Below are 16,478 nucleotides of genomic sequence, written 5' to 3' on the forward strand. Positions count from 1 at the left end.
AAGAGCATAGTATCTATCTGACAACTTTATTTCTCACCATACATAAGTGAGACTCTAAAGCCCATAGGGTAGTCTGTAAGACCCCACCTGATCTGGATTCAAGCCACCCTCTGGCCCCATCTCTTGCCATTCCCTCATACTTGCTACTTTTGGTTGCTCTGACTTCTGTCTTGTTTCTAAAGCACTCCAGTTTTCTTTCCACCTCTGGGCCATTGCACCTGCTGTTTTCTTTCCTTGCCCTCCCACCCCCCGCCCACTTCTGTGGCATGTGGCTCCTTTGTTCTCATCATTCAGGTCACAGCCTAGATGTCATGTTCTCAGGGAGGCCTCTCCCACCAGCACCCATCCACAGGCATGCAGACACACCCTAGGCTGTGTCTGTCCCTGCAGCATGCACTAGTCACCTGTCCCTTCTTGACTCTAATCACAGCAGTAACTACTCAGTTATGTATGAGAATGTGTCTAATTTGCACCTTTCCCATTAGCCTATTTGTTTCATTAAGGCAGGGACGATGCCTTGTTCACTGTCATGTTCTGGAACCTGGTGGGTGCTTGGTAAACATTTATTGAACAAAGAGTTAAATGTAACAATTCTCACATCAGTTAAATGGTAAACATTTATTGAACAAAGAGTTAAATGTAACATTCTCCCATCTCTCTCTCCTGCTACAGCTGTAGCCAGACCAAGGTATCTTCTCTGGTCAGACAATCGCAGTGGCCTTCTGGTCTCCATCTCTAGTCTTCCTCCAGGGGATTAAATGATTCTTCAACCCTTCACTGGAAAAAAAAACGTTAAGCCTTGTAACCAAGTTATCTGTTTGGTCTTCATCTTTAACTCTGTGGGGAGTCTCCAGCGGGTTCCGAGAGGAAATGAGACAAGATCACTCTGCTTGCTGTGTGCAGGACAGATGGGAGGGAAGCCAGCCTGGGGTGCAGCACGTATTAGGAATCGAGGTGCTGAATGATAAGCTGTATGTTCTCAGAGAAATACCATAAAGAAGTGGAATCTGGGCACCTAGATGCCTCAATTGGTTAAGCATCCAACTTCAGCTCAGGTCATGTTCTCAGGGTCATGGGATCGGGATTGAGCCCTGCTGTGGGCTCCTGCTCAGGGAGGGGTCTGCTTCTCCCTCTCCCTCTGCCCCTTTCTCCGCTCATGCACACTCTCTCTCTCTTTCTCCCTCAAATAAATAAATACAGTCTTAAAAAAAAAGAAAGAAGTGGAATTGATAGGTCCTAGGATTGCCTGGATGTGGGTGATGACCATGATGGGGACATGCTTGGGTCTCTGACTTGGACTACTGGGTGGGTGTTGAGGAACACAGGAGAGGAACAGGTAGGAGGGAGGGCAGAAGATGCGTCATAGGGACATAGGGGCACATCTAAGTGGAGATATCCAAGGCACCACCAGAGCCCAGAAGAGCCATCAGACTCAAGATGCAAACATGAGAATCTCTCACATATCCACGATGTTTGAAGCCACAGGAACATAGTTTCATAACCAGGAAGATCGGGCAGACTGGTTCCTTCAAGGGGAGACCTGAGACCCTGAATCCTAGAAAATTCTGTGTTTCATCACCCTTGCAATTCCCTTCCCCAAGTGCCTGGTAAACACACGCTTTGATGTGGGGCTATGTTCCCCAGCCTAGTGAAGGGCTCTTGGAAGAAAGGGGGGCCAAGAATTCACTGGATCAGGGGCACCTGGGTGGCTCAGATGGTTAAGCATCTGCCTTCCGCTCAGGTCATGATTCCAGGGTCCTGGGATCTAGCTCCATATCAGGCTCCTGGCTCAGCAGGGAGCCTGCTTCTCCTCTCCCTCTGCCTCTGCCCCTGCTCATGCTCTCTCTCTCTGTGTATCTCTGTGTCTCGAATGAATAAATAAAATCTTAAAAAAAAAAGAATTCACTGGATCAATGTGTCACCACTAAACAGGAAAGTATCAAAGCTTTACTGATGAAGAAGGCGTATCCTGTGTGATCCTCTCTTCAAGACTGGGCTGCATCCAAAGCCAAAGTTCTTTTGTGAATTCAGTTTCAGTCCCCAATTTGTCTGTCAGTGTGATGTCCAATATGTCACTTCCCTGCTTGCACATCCTCGGTGACTGCCCATTTTGTCTAGGACCAAGGCTACACTCCTCGGAGCGGCCCCTAATGTGTGTGTGTGTGTGTGTGTGTGTGTGTGTGTGTGTGTGTGTGTGTGTGTGTGTGTGTGTGTGTGTGTGTGTGTGTGTGTGTGTGTGTGTGTGTGGTCAGCCCCCTTCCCTGGACCCCTCTCCCACCACTCCTCTGAACCAGGGTTCCGGTCACACAACCTGTTTGCTGTCCTTGCCACCCCCTTGCCTCTGACACCTCTCTTCTTGCACATTTGCTGACCCCTTTAGTTTTTTTTTTTTTTAAAGATTTTATTTATTTATTTGAGAGAAAGAGAATGAGAGATAGAGAGCACGAGAGGGAAGAGGGTCAGAGGGAGAAGCAGACTCCCCGCCGAGCAGGGAGCCTGATGTGGGACTCGATCCCGGGACTCCAGGATCATGACCTGAGCCGAAGGCAGTCGCTTAACCAACTGAGCCACCCAGGCTCCCTGACCCCTTTAGTTTTAAGTGTGTATTCCCTGATTTTCTTCCTCTCCTTCCTGAGTTCTTGTAACATTCCATGCTTCTAGCGTTGTAACTGTCAGATCACTTATTTATTTATTTTTAAAGATTTGATTTATTTATTTGACAGGGAGAGAGACAGTGAGAGAGGGAACACAAGCAGGGGGAGCGGGAGAGGGAGAAGCAGGCTTCCCGCTGAGCAGGGAGCCCGATGCGGGGCTCAATCCCAGGACCCCGGGATCATGACCTGAGCTGAAGGCAGACGCTTCACAACTCAGCCACCCAAGTGCCCCAGATCACTTAACTTTAAAATCCCCCATCACAGACTGTAAGTTCTACTGGGACAGGGACCGCATCTCAATTATCTCTGTATTTCCAGTGGCCCCAGCACCAAGCCTGATGGTCTAGAGGGGCTCTTGGAGGAGCAAATGAATGTGACACATCCAGTAGCTGTTGGTGGCGCATCACGTTTCAATAAATCTTTGTGGATTTAATGCCTGACGTACATAACAGTAATGTTGTACCTTGATGGGCATGTTTGTTGGGAAAATGGTGTCTTTTCCTTTCTTACAATATCAGGATGTTGCCTGCAGTAAATAAAGGCTTAAAACAGGTGAACTGTTTCAAAATGGGATGTGCTTCTGGCATTTGGGGCTGTTATGCTATTTAATTTAGTAAAAGAAGAGCAGTTTAGGCAAGCAGTGTCAACATATTTAAAATTATACTTAGGACACCTGGGTGGCTCAGTCATTAAGCGTCTACCTTCAGCTCAGGTCATGGTCCCAGGGTCCTGGGATCGAGCCCCACATCGGGCTCTCTGCTCCGCAGGAAGCCTGCTTCTCCCTCTCCCACTCCCCCTGCTTGTGTTCGCTCTCTTGCTGTCTCTCTGTCAAAAAATAAATAAAAAAATCTTAAAAATAAATAAATAAATAAAATTATACTTAGATATCTGTTTCCATCTCTGCATCTGTCAGCTTTTGGCTAATGTGCTATTTTTCTATTCTTTTTCTGAGTCATTTATTATGTTTTCCTGCTATCTCTCTTCCTGGCTCTATCTTTATATAACACTGAAACAATTAACATGTTTCAAAATGGAATTTTAAAAATTGGAATAGAGGGGCACCTGGCTGGCTCAGTCGGTAGAGTGTGCAACTCTGGATCCTCAGGGTCATGAGTTCAAGCCCCATGCGGGGTGTAAGTCTTACTTAAAAACTGGAATGGGAAAAAGACTCGTTTGTGCTTCTGTACTGGGCCCTGAGGTTTAAATTATTTGGTTACTGGTGCTTTTGTCAAATGCTGGGACCCATCTGACTGAGAATAATTTTGTGTCTCAGGATGAGAAACAGATCCTCAGCGAAGATATCTATTGCTCTCCTGAAGCCCGGCTTTTACTGGCCTCTTCTGCCATCCAAGCAAAGGTGAGACCATAGAACTGTCGATTGTTTGGAGAGAGTTTTCATGTTCAGGAGAAAGAAGTGAGTCAAGTTCCTGTCTGGTGGAGAAGCCACCAGTGAATGTCACAGGGAAGTGAAGTCAGTCTTGTCCAGGGAGGTGGGCCAGACTGTAGACACCGATGAGTTGTGAATATCTGAGTTTCCCGGAGACAAGGGCGTCCTTGAGTGCTCCATCATAGTGTGTCTCCAAGTGGGGTACCTGCATCACAGTCACCCGCGGTGTTCATTAAAAAGTCAATTCTCAGCCCTCCCCAGACCTACAGAGTTTGAATGTCTGTGGACAGGGCCCGGAAATCTGTGTGTTAAGCAAACACTCCGGGTGAAGGCTGGTTCCTGTGTGCAGTAAATATGTGAGAAACTCTCCTCTGAGACAGCTTGTCGAACTGGGGAGGGGACCTATGAGTGGGTTATAAGATCTATTTAAAGGGGTGTGCTTAGAATAAAAAACATTACATAGGACAGAAAAGATGAGAGTGTATTCTGTAGGAGGGCTAAATATCAGTTCATGAGACTCGCATTTTATTGTCATGTACGTGTGTGTGTGTGTGTGTGTGTGTGGGGTCCTTCTGTAGAATGTACTTCTTCCTGGGGTTGTGGTCAAAAGGTTTGAAGGTGCTTTGCTCTGGTAGCTGCCTGGGGAGGAGGCTTTGAAATAGCAGCTGTAGGAGGCAGAGAACGGCCCTGGGAGGCCAGCCTGCGCTGGCTCTCTGTCTGGGTCTACCTGGGACTTTGATTTCCGGCCCCGCAAGCCAGCCCACCTCCTGGAGGAAGGATGCCCCCCGGGCCGCGCCTTTTGGCAGGAGCCCTGCATGGCAAGAGCATCTCACAGCGGCCCTGCTTCCTTTACAGTATGGCAGCTACCACACCCCCCTTCCCGCACCAGCTGTCTCATCCCGGTGGAGCTGTTGCCTCAAAGAGTGAGCACGTTCGAGCCCGCCATGTGCCGAGTGGGTGTTTGGGGCCCGGTGGATGGTTCCTGATGGCTAGAAAGGGATCCAGCGCTACCGTTGATCATCCCTCCTCACTCCTCACCTCCATCCACATTCTACCAGTTCTTGGGGCCTGGCTTCCTAACCCCCTTCTCCGCCTAAAAGCCTTTGTTTTCTCTCATTATTATTTTCCGCCCTAAGTTTTGGGTTAGGTTTGGTCGGGTTTAGTGCCTTTGGAATATGTTGTAGGGTACTGTCTCTTTGTCAGACACGTGGTATAGATCTTGTCTTTCCTCGGGTAGCAGAATCTGCGAGAAAGGCTTACATGCCTTCTAAACTTTCCTTGCTGTGCTAGGCACTTAGTAGATGTCTGGTAAATGTGAGTTGGACTGAATCGAAATACAGGCTCAGACTTGCCAAATAAAGAAGGATCACGCCTATGTGTTTCATGAGGATGAGTGCTTATTTCTCAAGCTCAGGCTGAGGGAGAATCACATGAATGAAGAAGAATCATCATAATAACCGCTCGTGGACTGCTTCCTCTATGCCAAGACTGTGCCGCGTGTTAACATGCATCATTTACTTTGTGATGCTCATTCCAGCCCTGCCGTGCTACACATTATGACCGTCACTGTCATTTTACAAAGGAGGAAACCAGGGGCGCCTGGGTGGCTCAGTCGTTAAGCGTCTGCCTTCAGCTCAGGCCCTGATCTCAGGGTCCTGGGATCGAGCCCCGCGTCGGGCTCCCTGCTCAGCACAGAGTCTGCTCTCCCTCAGCCCCTACGCCCTGCTTGTGCGCGCGCGTTCTCTCTCAAATAAATAAATAAAATCTTTAAAAAAATAGTCATAAGACATTATAAAAAAGGGGCAGACGTACAGGGCATGGCTGAGGCTCCGGTGACATTACTCACTATCCCCCTTTTTCCATAGATGATCCGTGGTATCTCAAATATAAAAATATTCCCACAAACTTCGTGGACATAAAAACACTATACCTAGAGGCGCCTGGGTGGCTCAGTCATTGGGCGTCTGCCTTCGGCTCAGGTCACGATCCCGGGGTCCTGGGATCGAGCCCTGCATCGGGCTCCCTGCTCGGCGGGAAGCCTGCTTCTCCCTCTCGCACTCCCCCTGCTTGTGTTCCCTCTCTCGCTGTGTCTCTGTCAAATAAATAACTAAAATCTTTAAAACAAAAAACAAAAAACACCATACCTAATGAAACGAATACAAAATACAAACAGCATCAAAACTCATATCATTTCTGGAATATTATGAAGGGCAAAGCAATGGCTTTAAAACAAAACTATGGAGAACGGACCCCAGACATTTTGCCACTGCGAGTTTCATCACGGACTTGTACCGCAGGGATGAGGCCAAGATGAATCATCTGAAAGTTGCACAGGATGCAGAAATGTCTGGGGTCTCTCACTCCCCCTTCAGCGGAAGTGTGTTTTATCTTAATTCAGTCTCAAGCCCGAGTTGAGGGGCCATGAAGTTTTCATGGGCACCTGGGCTCCAGGGGCTGCTTAGAAAATGCATTTATGGATTATTTCCTGGGAGAAAGATAGTACCATTTCCATCCAGCTTCCAGGTCTAAGGGTCTAAGCCGTTTTCTGGGAATATTTGGTGAGCTTTGGTCAAGGGGGAGGCAGTTTACTTGCAAAATCAAAACGTGGTCCTTTTCTTTCCCGAGTGCCTGCCTGAGTGGGTCTTTCTGCCTTCCAGTGTCTTCTGGAAAGACATGGTTCCCATAGGGCAGCACCTTTTCTTTCTTTCTTTTTAAAGATTTTATTTATTTGACAGAGAGAGACAGTGAGAGAGGGAACACAGGCAGGGGGAGTGGGAGAGGGAGAAGCAGGCTTCCTGCCGAGCAGGGAGCCCGATGCGGGGCTCGATCCCAGGACCCTGGGATCATGACCTGAGCTGAAGGCAGACGCTTAACCGACTGAGCCACCCAGGCGCCCCTGCACCTTTTCTTCTTTGGGATCCCTTTTCCTTTTTCTCTCATATACGCCTGAGATATCTGTGTCCCTCTGTGAGATTCAGTTAACCCTTACGAGTGGCTTTATAGGTGGCCCGAGGACCCCAGGGGGCTTCCAGGGGACACTTAGTGTCTACTAGTCCATTGGAGTCGCTGAAGGTCTGGGGCTGGAAGGTCCGTCTCAGTGCCATGTCCCTCCCACTCGGGTTGTGCTGAGTGGTGGTGATCGTGTGTGTGCTCTGCGGGAACAGTGACACAGAGGCCAACGGAGCTTCTCCATCATCACCAGTACATCCTCTACCAAGTCCAAGGGCTTTCAGGGGACCGTGCTTCTTGCGCCCATCAAAACCCTGTGAGGGCATCTGAAGATTCTGAGCTCCAACCAGCAGGGGGGCAACTGAGCACCCGCCATGGGGAGTGATAGGTCAAGGCTGGTGGTGGGGGGAGGCAGTGGTGGCAGCTGACTTCTGACCCGGACCCTCCCCCTCCGTACGCCGGCCTCCCTCCACGGCAGTGACCCCAAGGAGGCTGCTGATGGGCCGGAGCTACTCTCCTGTGGTGGAGACGGCTCTTGTTCATCGGGGATGGTTTTCACCGCTCGTCCTGCTGGGCCCGGTGTGGGATGGAGGGAGTCTGAGCCAGGGTTTCTCAAGAAAACCCAAAAGCTTTTGTTACTAATAAATGCACCTTTCAGTCAAGTCGAACTTTCAAAGCAGTTCCCTTTGGGAAATTTATGAAGCTATTCAGAGTTTGGATGTTTGGACTCCGTCAGGACCAGTCTGGTCAGAGTCCCTGGCCTGAGCACACCTGTTAGAGGCCCCAGCACCCCTCCCCCTATTAGGCGGGCCAGAGGCCCCAGCACCCCTCCCCCTATTAGGCGGGCCAGCAGCCCCAGCACGGGGCAGGGGCCAACTGGCAGGCTCTGGGCCTCAAATCCTGTTGTGTTCTGGTTACGCAGCTTCCGAGGGAGGCTGGGGCGGATCTGGGCAGGATGATTCTAGAAACCCCAGCATCTGCTCCAAGAACACCTCCCACTCTCTTTCTCATTCCAGTACTTTATTGGGGAAATATACACATAAATAAAATGTAAAGAAAATCCATCTCTATTCTTTGCCTGGAAGTAAAATCAGAAATCTCCCTAGTATTTTTCTTCTCTGCCTTCACATTTCAGTAGAAATTGTATTTTAACATCTGCCACAATTTATTATTTTACAGGAAAATACAAACCACACAGATCTTTTACTTGGTGTGGACACAAATGGAATTCACATTTACAGCATCAGGGTTTTTTTTTTTTTCCCCCTCCAAATAAATCTTTTGAATGGAGCAGCATCTACAATGTTTCCCACAGGGAGAAAGAAGTAGTCATATCTGATTTCTCAGTGTTTTTTGAGAGTCAGTAGAACAGACGTGAGCACAGTAAGGCAAAATCTCCACCTTTCCAGATGTTTCTCCTTATTACCTGTGAACTCCTTGAGGGCAAAGGGTGTGTCTCGCTTGCCACTGTGTCCCCAGCTCCTGGCATTGTCTGTTGATTGTTTTGAATTGAGGAAGAAAAAGCTCTGTCTTTGTCATCTTAAAGGTCTCTTCTGAAAGACCCAGGCAAATGCATCACAGAAAAGGAAAGAAGCTGGGCGCCTGGGTGGCTCAGTCGTTAAGTGGCTACCTTTGGTTCAGGTCATGATCCCAGGGTCTTGGGATCGGGCCCCACATTGGGCCCCACATTGGGCCCCACATCGGGCTCCCAGCTCAGCGGGAAGCCTGCTTCTCCCTCTGCCCTTGCTTGTGTTCCCTCTCTCGCTGTGTCTTTCTCTGTCAAATAAATAAATAAATCTTTAAAAAAAAAAAAGGAAAGGAAAGAAGGTTTTGAAAACACAGCGTTTTCAGATGTTGAAATCGCTGGCAGGCTCCTTGTCTTCAGGTCCTTGCCAGTCAGAACAAGTTATCTGTGGATGCCCCGGCTTCGGGTTAGTGGTAGAGCCACCCTGGTCCTTCTGTCCTGGACCACGGAGGGGAGTACGGAGCTCACTCTTATGACTCGAAGGGGCAGCTTCACTGAGCCCACTGTGTTCTAGACACTGTTCTGAGTATTTTATGCGTGTTATCTCACTTAGATCATCACCAGTCGGCGAGGTAGGTATTGTGAGCCTTCTTACACAAACACAGACATTGAGGTTGGGTGAAATTGGATAAACTGTTCACATGTCTTAGCAAAGCCTTCCTGGTCATGAGTCACGGAAACAAACGAGCTCAGTTTGGCAAAGGAATCAAAAAGGGAGGGGCAGGGAGGATCCAGGGATGTTCTGCTGAACCCACAGTCAGATTTGCCCCTAGACCCAGGAAGGCCTTGAACTTGGATCAGCAAAGAGCTGGGAGTCTGGCAAACACACCCCTGATTCATTCGTCTGGCCAGCTGCAGAATGGCTTCTTTCTCTTGGTTTCTTCATTCTTATGGAGAATGATGGCTGGCCCCAGAGCTCCTGAAATCATGTATTACAAGGCCAGCCACCTGCTAAAAACCTGATTGTTGCTTGCTCCCGATCCTAAACCCTTTACAGGGACAATTGCATCTTTTAGTAGGGTTTGCACCCAGGCACACACATATCGTTGCGAGAGTTTCTCTGTGTGTGGAAATGAAGGAGGATTTCAACCACCTCCATTTTGACTTCAAACTTTCTAATTGATTAAGGTCTTTCCACCTTATCGCTGAACTCAGGCAAAGAGCCTGCAGGCAAAGCATCCCCTGATGGAAACCGAAACTACCCGCTCGAGCAATGACGGCCCTGAGCCAGCAAGACCCCACCTGTGACTGACCCCAAGACAATGATGACCTGACCTTTACTGCCCACCTGCAGGTGCCCACTGATCTTTGCCCCACATTTTCCTTATATAAACCTGGAGGTATTTTCAGCATTTTGGAGACAGTCTGGAGATGGTAGTCCACTGTCTTCCCGGTATCCGCCTCACCAAAATAAATTCATTTCTTATTTCACTGTCACTTGTCTCTCTGCAAGTGACTAGACCTGGTCCATTTGGGACCCCCGTAACCAGATACTCCTGCACCCCCGTGCCCCAGCTCCAGAAAGACAGCACGATGGATTCTAGGCAAGCAATGGAAGAGTCGTGGGGTTGACAAACACTAAAAATGCACCTGCTGCATATCAAGTTCACACAACTAGTAAGATTTAAATTCCTGTTTATCTGAATTTATTTCAGACTCTGGGCTTTTTCTATTCCTATAATGCTTTAAAACAAATGTTTGATGCTTTCTTTTTAGTTCCTTTAGCCTCCTCAGATGGTTATCAAGTTTCTAGAAAATTTGTTGCAGAAAGTTTGCTGGAGTGAAAGTCTTTCCTCTGGGGCACCTGCACCTGGGTGGCTCAGTCAGTTAGGTGTCTGCCTTCTGCTCGGGTCATGATCTCAGGGTCCTGGGATCAAGCCCCACATCTGGCTCCCTGCTCGGCGGGGAGTCTGCTTCTCCTTCTCCCTGCCTCTCTGCCTACTTGTGCTTTCTATCAAATAAAGTGAAATCTTAAAAAAAAAAAAGTCTTTCCTTCATATACACTTGGTTTCTTGGCATTCCTATGTCCCCCTCCGAGCTCCGAGCTATCTAAATGCTTGTTCTTAGCTTAAAATATTGATTTACAAACTCCAGTGTGCATCTGAATCACTTGGAGAGTTTATTGAAATGGATTGCTGGGCCCTCCCCCCAAGTCTCTGATTCATTAGGTCTGGAGTGAAGTTCAAGAATGTGCATTTTTTAACAAGTTCCCAAGAGATTCTAATGCTGCTGTCCCAGGGACTACCCTTTAAGAACTGCTGAACTGGAAAAGCCAAAGTCAAGAACAAATCCCCTAAGACACTCAATTGTCCCCGTGCTTTGTATAGTTGACCCTTGGGCAACTTGGGTTGAACTGTGTGGGTCCACTTTTATGTGGGTTTTTCTGGTAAACACAGTACAGTACGGTATATGATACATGCAACACACAAAATATGTGTTAATCTACTCTTTATGTTATTGGGCCTCTGGTTAACAGTATGCTATTAGTAGTTAAGTGTTTGGGGAATCCAGAGTTATGTGGGGATTTTCAACTACTCCCCCTGGTGGGGAGGGTGGGGGTCGGCACTTCTAACCCTTGAGCTGTTGAAAGGTCAACTGTACTAATGGAAAGGACTGAATTAACAAACATGCAGAGAAAATTCAGCCATATTCATTATTTTATTTGAGCAAATTTGGTAAAGAAATTGCTCAGAATCGTTTCTCTGAAAAGCTCTGGGTACACTCATAATTTTTCAGCAAAACTTGGAAATGGAAATTTATTTATTTTATGTTATTTATTTTATTTTTTTTAAAGATTTTATTTATTTATTTGCCAGAGAGAGAGAGGGAGGGAGAGTACAAGCAGAGCGAGTGGCAGGCAGAGGGAGAAGCAGGCTCCTTGCTTAGCAAGGAGCCCAATGTGAAACTCAGTCCCGGGACCCTGAGATCATGACCTGAGCCGAAAGCAGGCGCTTAACCATCAGCCACCCAGGTGCCTAGAAATGGAAATGTGTTAATTCTTACTGTAGAGAGCTGGAATCAGGAAATGCAACAGCCGCCATGAATTTGTAAAATGATAAAGACATATAAGAGAGAAAAGTTTGTCATTTGATATTCTTTGGTCCTTTGAAAAGGAAACTATTTTCCTACGAACACATTTAAGAATGCAAGGCCCCCAGGAGCCCTTGCAGGGTATTATGGTGTGAGGTAAACAGAAATGGCTAATTACTGGGCCACCCTGCCCGCCCTGCCCACCAGGCTTCTGGAAGTGCCCGAAGTGAGTGTCGGGGCTGGAGGTCAGGATGCAGAAGGCTGGAGGGGAGGGGAGCTGTGGCACACTCTGCATTTCACAGATTCGACAGCTGTGTTTTGGAAATCAGAATATCTTCATGAGGACAAAGTGGACTCTTGAGAGGCAATAAATGAAAACACAAGACAAAGAAGTGAGGGCTTAGAAAAAAGTGAATTAATTCTCGTTAGAAATTCTGTGTTTTGCAATAGACTTCGTTCCTACACCATTTACTTGCTATTCCTGAAGGAGAAGGACTAATTTTTAAAACTAAAATGTCTTCTGAGATGTTACATATCCTCCTGCTCAGAAACCTGATCTAACATGGTGACTTACCTTGAAGATACTTCCCTTCTACTAATTGCCTGGTAATAATTTTTGGTCAAAACTAACACAGTATGGGGTGCCTGGGTGGCTCAGCTGGTTGAGCGTCTGACTCTTGGCTTCAGCTCAGGTCATGATCTTGGGGTCCTGGGATCAGGCCCCGCGTTGGGCTCTGTGCTCAGTGTGCAGTCGACTTGTCCCTCTCCCTCTCTCCTCCCCCGACCCAGCTCCCATGCACACTCTCTCTCTCAAATAAATAACTAAAAACTTTTGTAAAAAGTAACACAGTATGACCATGTAGAAACAGAACGATATAAGCCTTCTGTTTTAAAAAGGGTTTATGGGTTTCCCTCCAAGAAAGGAATTATCCTCAAAATGAAAGGAAACTCTGAATCAAATCACTGATCCAAGTGCTTGTTAATGCTGTGTCTTAAAATGGCTCAGTTTGTGGGGCGCCTGGGTGGCTCAGTCGTTAAGCGTCTGCCTTCGGCTCGGGTTGTGATCCCAGGCTCCTGGGATCAAGCCCCGCGTCGGGCTCCCCGCTCCGCGGGAAGCCTGCTTCTCCCTCTCCCACTCCCCCTGCTCGTGTTCCCTCTCTCGCTGTGTCTTTCTCTGTCAAATAAATAAAATCTTAAAAAAAAAAAAATGGGGCACCTGGGTGGCTCAGTTGGTTGGGCGACTGCCTTCGGCTCAGGTCATGATCCCGGAGTCCCGGAATCGAGTCCCGCATCGGGTTCCCTGCTCGGCGGGGAGCCTGCTTCTCCCTCTGACCCTCTCCCCTCTCATGTACTCTCTCTCTCTCATTCTCGCTCTCTCAAATAAATAATCTTTAAAAAAAATAAAAAATAAAAAAATGGCTCAGTTTGTGCTGAAAAGAAAATGAAATTTACAAGTTCTGAACTCTGCCAAGACCTTGGGCCAGCTGATGATCTAATCTCAAGAGAGGGTTCCAGGCAAGACCAAACTTAGTTATGTTCTGTGGTTTCCTTTGTTGTGTTTCTTTCCACCTAAAGAGATAAAGACTCTTACTATCAAACTGTTTTAGTACAGAGCTTTATAGACTTTTAAACCTTTAAAGCCCTGTGAATGTGAACATTTTTTCCAAGTGTTTTAGATAGTGGTGGAAAGACACAATACTTGGTTAGGGTAATAGATAATAGTGTTCCTCATTCACTGATGGTAAATGAACATTTTGAGTTTAAATTTTCTTCCTGCCTTTCTGGATTTTTAGAATTGCTTTCATCCCTGGTGACTGCTATAATTAAAACCATCCCTTTTGCAGATATTTACAAAGTGCTTCTGACAGTTTCATCCCTGGTGACTGCTATAATTAAAAGCCTCCCTTTTGCAGATATTTACAAAGTGCTTCTGACAGTTTCAAAACCTAACACACTAGGGAGTTAGATTTTCATAATCTGGGACACCTGGGTGGCTCAGTCGGTTAAGCGTCTGCCTCCAGCTCAGGTCATGATCCCAGGGTCCTGGGATCGAGTCCCACATCGGGCTCCCTGCTTCTCCCTCTGCCTCTGCCTCTCTCTCTCTCTCTGTCTCTCATGAATAAATAAATAAAGTCTTTAAAAAAAAAAGATTTCATAATCTATGGGGAAATAGGAGATGGATGCCTGATTTGAGGAGACATTCACAGAATCGTCCAATGACTTATCAAATGCTTACCGTACGAAGCTCCTGTCTTCTTGGGAGCCTCACTCTGCAGGGGCAAGGTGGTGATTACTAGAACCAAGGCCTGGCTTCCCAACATAATCTAGGCAGATCCCCTCCTCATGTTTGATCTTCATGTCTGTCCAGCACATTTTATCAGTGAGGACAGAGGCTCAAGCTAAGGTGACCCTCTGGCTGATATCCATCCACATCTGTCCAAATGCGGAGGGAAACTTCCTTGCCCTCTGTTTCCAAAGAGCACAAAACTTGGACATCCCCTGAATTCAGGACATGAGGCTCACCGGCAGGTGCCTTGACTTCACGGAAAGCAGCATGGCAAACTCTGAAAGTGGGGCCTGGCTGAGTTTGATGTGGATCCAAGTGGGCTGATGCTCCGTGGTATGGATGGGTACGGGCTTTGCAGTGCTCTCTTCCTCATTGCTTTGGTAGCTGGAGTAGCAGAGGTTTGTCCACCAGAAGCAGCTCTGGGAAGAGGTGAAGAGCCCTTGAAACCATTTGGAGAGATGGCTCTTCCAGGTGGAGTCTGAACCCTGCCGACCAGGTGAGTAGCATCCTCCAAGATACAAAGTACCTTGGATGCTACTGATTGGGAGCCTGTAATCTCTATGAATCTACTTATGACCGAAGGGGAGTCCCCCATTCCACACAGGGACATTTCTCCAACCTCCCCTGCAATACAGTGTATTTCAGAAGCATCTTGCATAGAACCGCCATCAAAAAGCCATGGGAGAGATGCAGCCACTGAGGAAAATGGTCTGGCAGTTTCTCAGGGAGTTAAGCATAGAATTATCATAGGATTCAGATTAGTTTGTTAGCGTTGCCATAACAAAGTGCCACAGACTGAGTGGCTTAAACAACAGAAATTTATTACTTACAGTCTGGAGGCTGGAAGTCCAAGATCAAGGTTTTGGCAGAGTTGGTTTCTTTGGAGGCCTCTCTCCTAGGCGTGTGTCTTCACATGGTGTTCCTTCTGCACCTGTGTCCAAATATCCCCCCTTATGAGGTCACTAGTCATATTGCATTAGGGCCCACCCCAATGACCTCATTTCAACTTAATTACTTAAGAACCCTATCTCTGAATGTAGTCACATTTTGAGGTACTGGGGCTTTACAACATACATTTTTGGGGGACACATTTCAGCCCCTACTGCTCAGCAATTCCACTCCTAGATATATACCCCAAAGAATTGCAAACAGGTGGTCAAACAAACACTTGTATATGAATGTCCATGGCAGCACTATTCCCAGTAGCAAAAAGATAGAAACGACCCAATTGTCCATCAACTGGTGAATGAATGGATAAACAAAAATGTGTTTTATCCATACAGTGGATTATTCAGCCATAAAAAGGAATAAAATACTGATATAAGCTACAATAATGACATACATTGAAAAGGTTATGCTATGTCAAAGGAGCCAGATGCAAAAGGCCACAGACGGTAGGATTCCATTTTTATGAAATATCTACAATAGGCCAATGCATAGAGACAGAAAGTAGATTAGTGGTTTCTGGGAGCTGGGGGGTGTGGAGGGGGAATAAGGGGTCACTGCTAATGGGTGTGGAGTTTCTTTTCGGGGTGAGGAAAATTTCTGGAATTAGGTGGTGATATTGGTACAACACTGTGAATGAACGTAGTATCACTGAATTGTACACTTCTAAAATGATTAAAATGGTAAATTTTATGTTATGTGTATTCTACCATACATGCAAAGAGGACCATGGAAGATTATGGCTGGACACGTGGCCTGGTGTCCTTAGCGTCTCCCTACCGCTGGCACCTCACTCCCTTCCCACTTGTCCTGAGGCTGCAGATGCAAAGCCCTCTGCTTCTTTCATATCCTCCAGAGAGGACTTGCCGAAACCACTCTCCACCATCCTCTTCTCCCTCCTGGTTGGGTTTCATGTGTCCGCTAAAATGTTTTCTCTTTGGGGGCGCCTGGGTGGCTCAGTTGCTTAAGCGTCTGCCTTGGGCTCAGGTCATGATCCCGGGGTCCTGGGACCGAGCCCTGCATCGGGCTCCGCACTCAGCAGGGAACCTGCTTCTCCCTCTGCCCCTCCCCCAACTTGCGCGTGCACGCTCTCAAATAAATAAATAAAACCTTAAAAAAGATAAAGAAACTGGACAGGAAAGAAGCCCCAATTTTGATGCCTTTAACACTGCCTTCATTTAGTAGAGCTGTGGCTGTCAAAGAATTCCCCCGCAGGCCGGTTAACACACGGATTCCTGGTCCCAGCTCTAGAATTTCTGACTCAGGTGTTCTAGGCTGGGGCCTGCGAGTGCGCATGTCTGATACATGTCCAGGTGCTGCTGCTGGGGACTGCGTTTCTAGAACCACTGAGGTAGGGAAAGGTCCTTACCTCCTCTAGGGATCCGCCTTTTGGCATCCCGTGCTCCCGCGCCTGGGATGCTGCGCACGCACACCGGCCCCGCCCCGGCTGCCCTCCCAGGAGGGGGCGGAGCTGTGGGCGGAGCAGGCTGAGGGGTGGGGTCTGCTTGTCACCATCTGTGGCTGGAGCTGCAGGAGAGGGAGGCTGGAGAAGTCCCGCGAGGAACCTCCATCCCGTTGTCCACAGTGACTGCCCCGGTTTACACCCCCACCCACAGTGCATGAGGCTCCCGTGTTCCCCACATCCTCGCCAGCACTTGTTTTTTCTTGTCTTTTTCATACCAGCCGCAACATAGTTGGATC

General features: G+C 47.7%; 1 long non-coding RNA gene across 2 annotated transcripts; it reads right to left on the minus strand.

Moving 5' to 3' along the window:
- Window positions 1-622: 622 nt before the first annotated feature.
- Window positions 623-16,191, minus strand: LOC113931791. 2 transcript variants are annotated; one of them, XR_003522869.2, is made up of 3 exons: window positions 16,147-16,191; window positions 14,663-14,763; window positions 623-777 (listed from the first exon to the last, which is right to left on the minus strand). It is a non-coding gene; the product is annotated as an uncharacterized LOC113931791 (long non-coding RNA). The 2 variants fall into 2 exon arrangements; XR_003522868.2 differs by lacking the exon at window positions 623-777 and adding an exon at window positions 6,084-6,133.
- Between the last annotated feature and the right edge of the window lie 287 nt (window positions 16,192-16,478).

The sequence above is a fragment of the Zalophus californianus genome, chromosome 10, assembly GCF_009762305.2.
Source record: "Zalophus californianus isolate mZalCal1 chromosome 10, mZalCal1.pri.v2, whole genome shotgun sequence".
In the NCBI taxonomy this organism is placed as follows: domain Eukaryota; kingdom Metazoa; phylum Chordata; class Mammalia; order Carnivora; family Otariidae; genus Zalophus; species Zalophus californianus.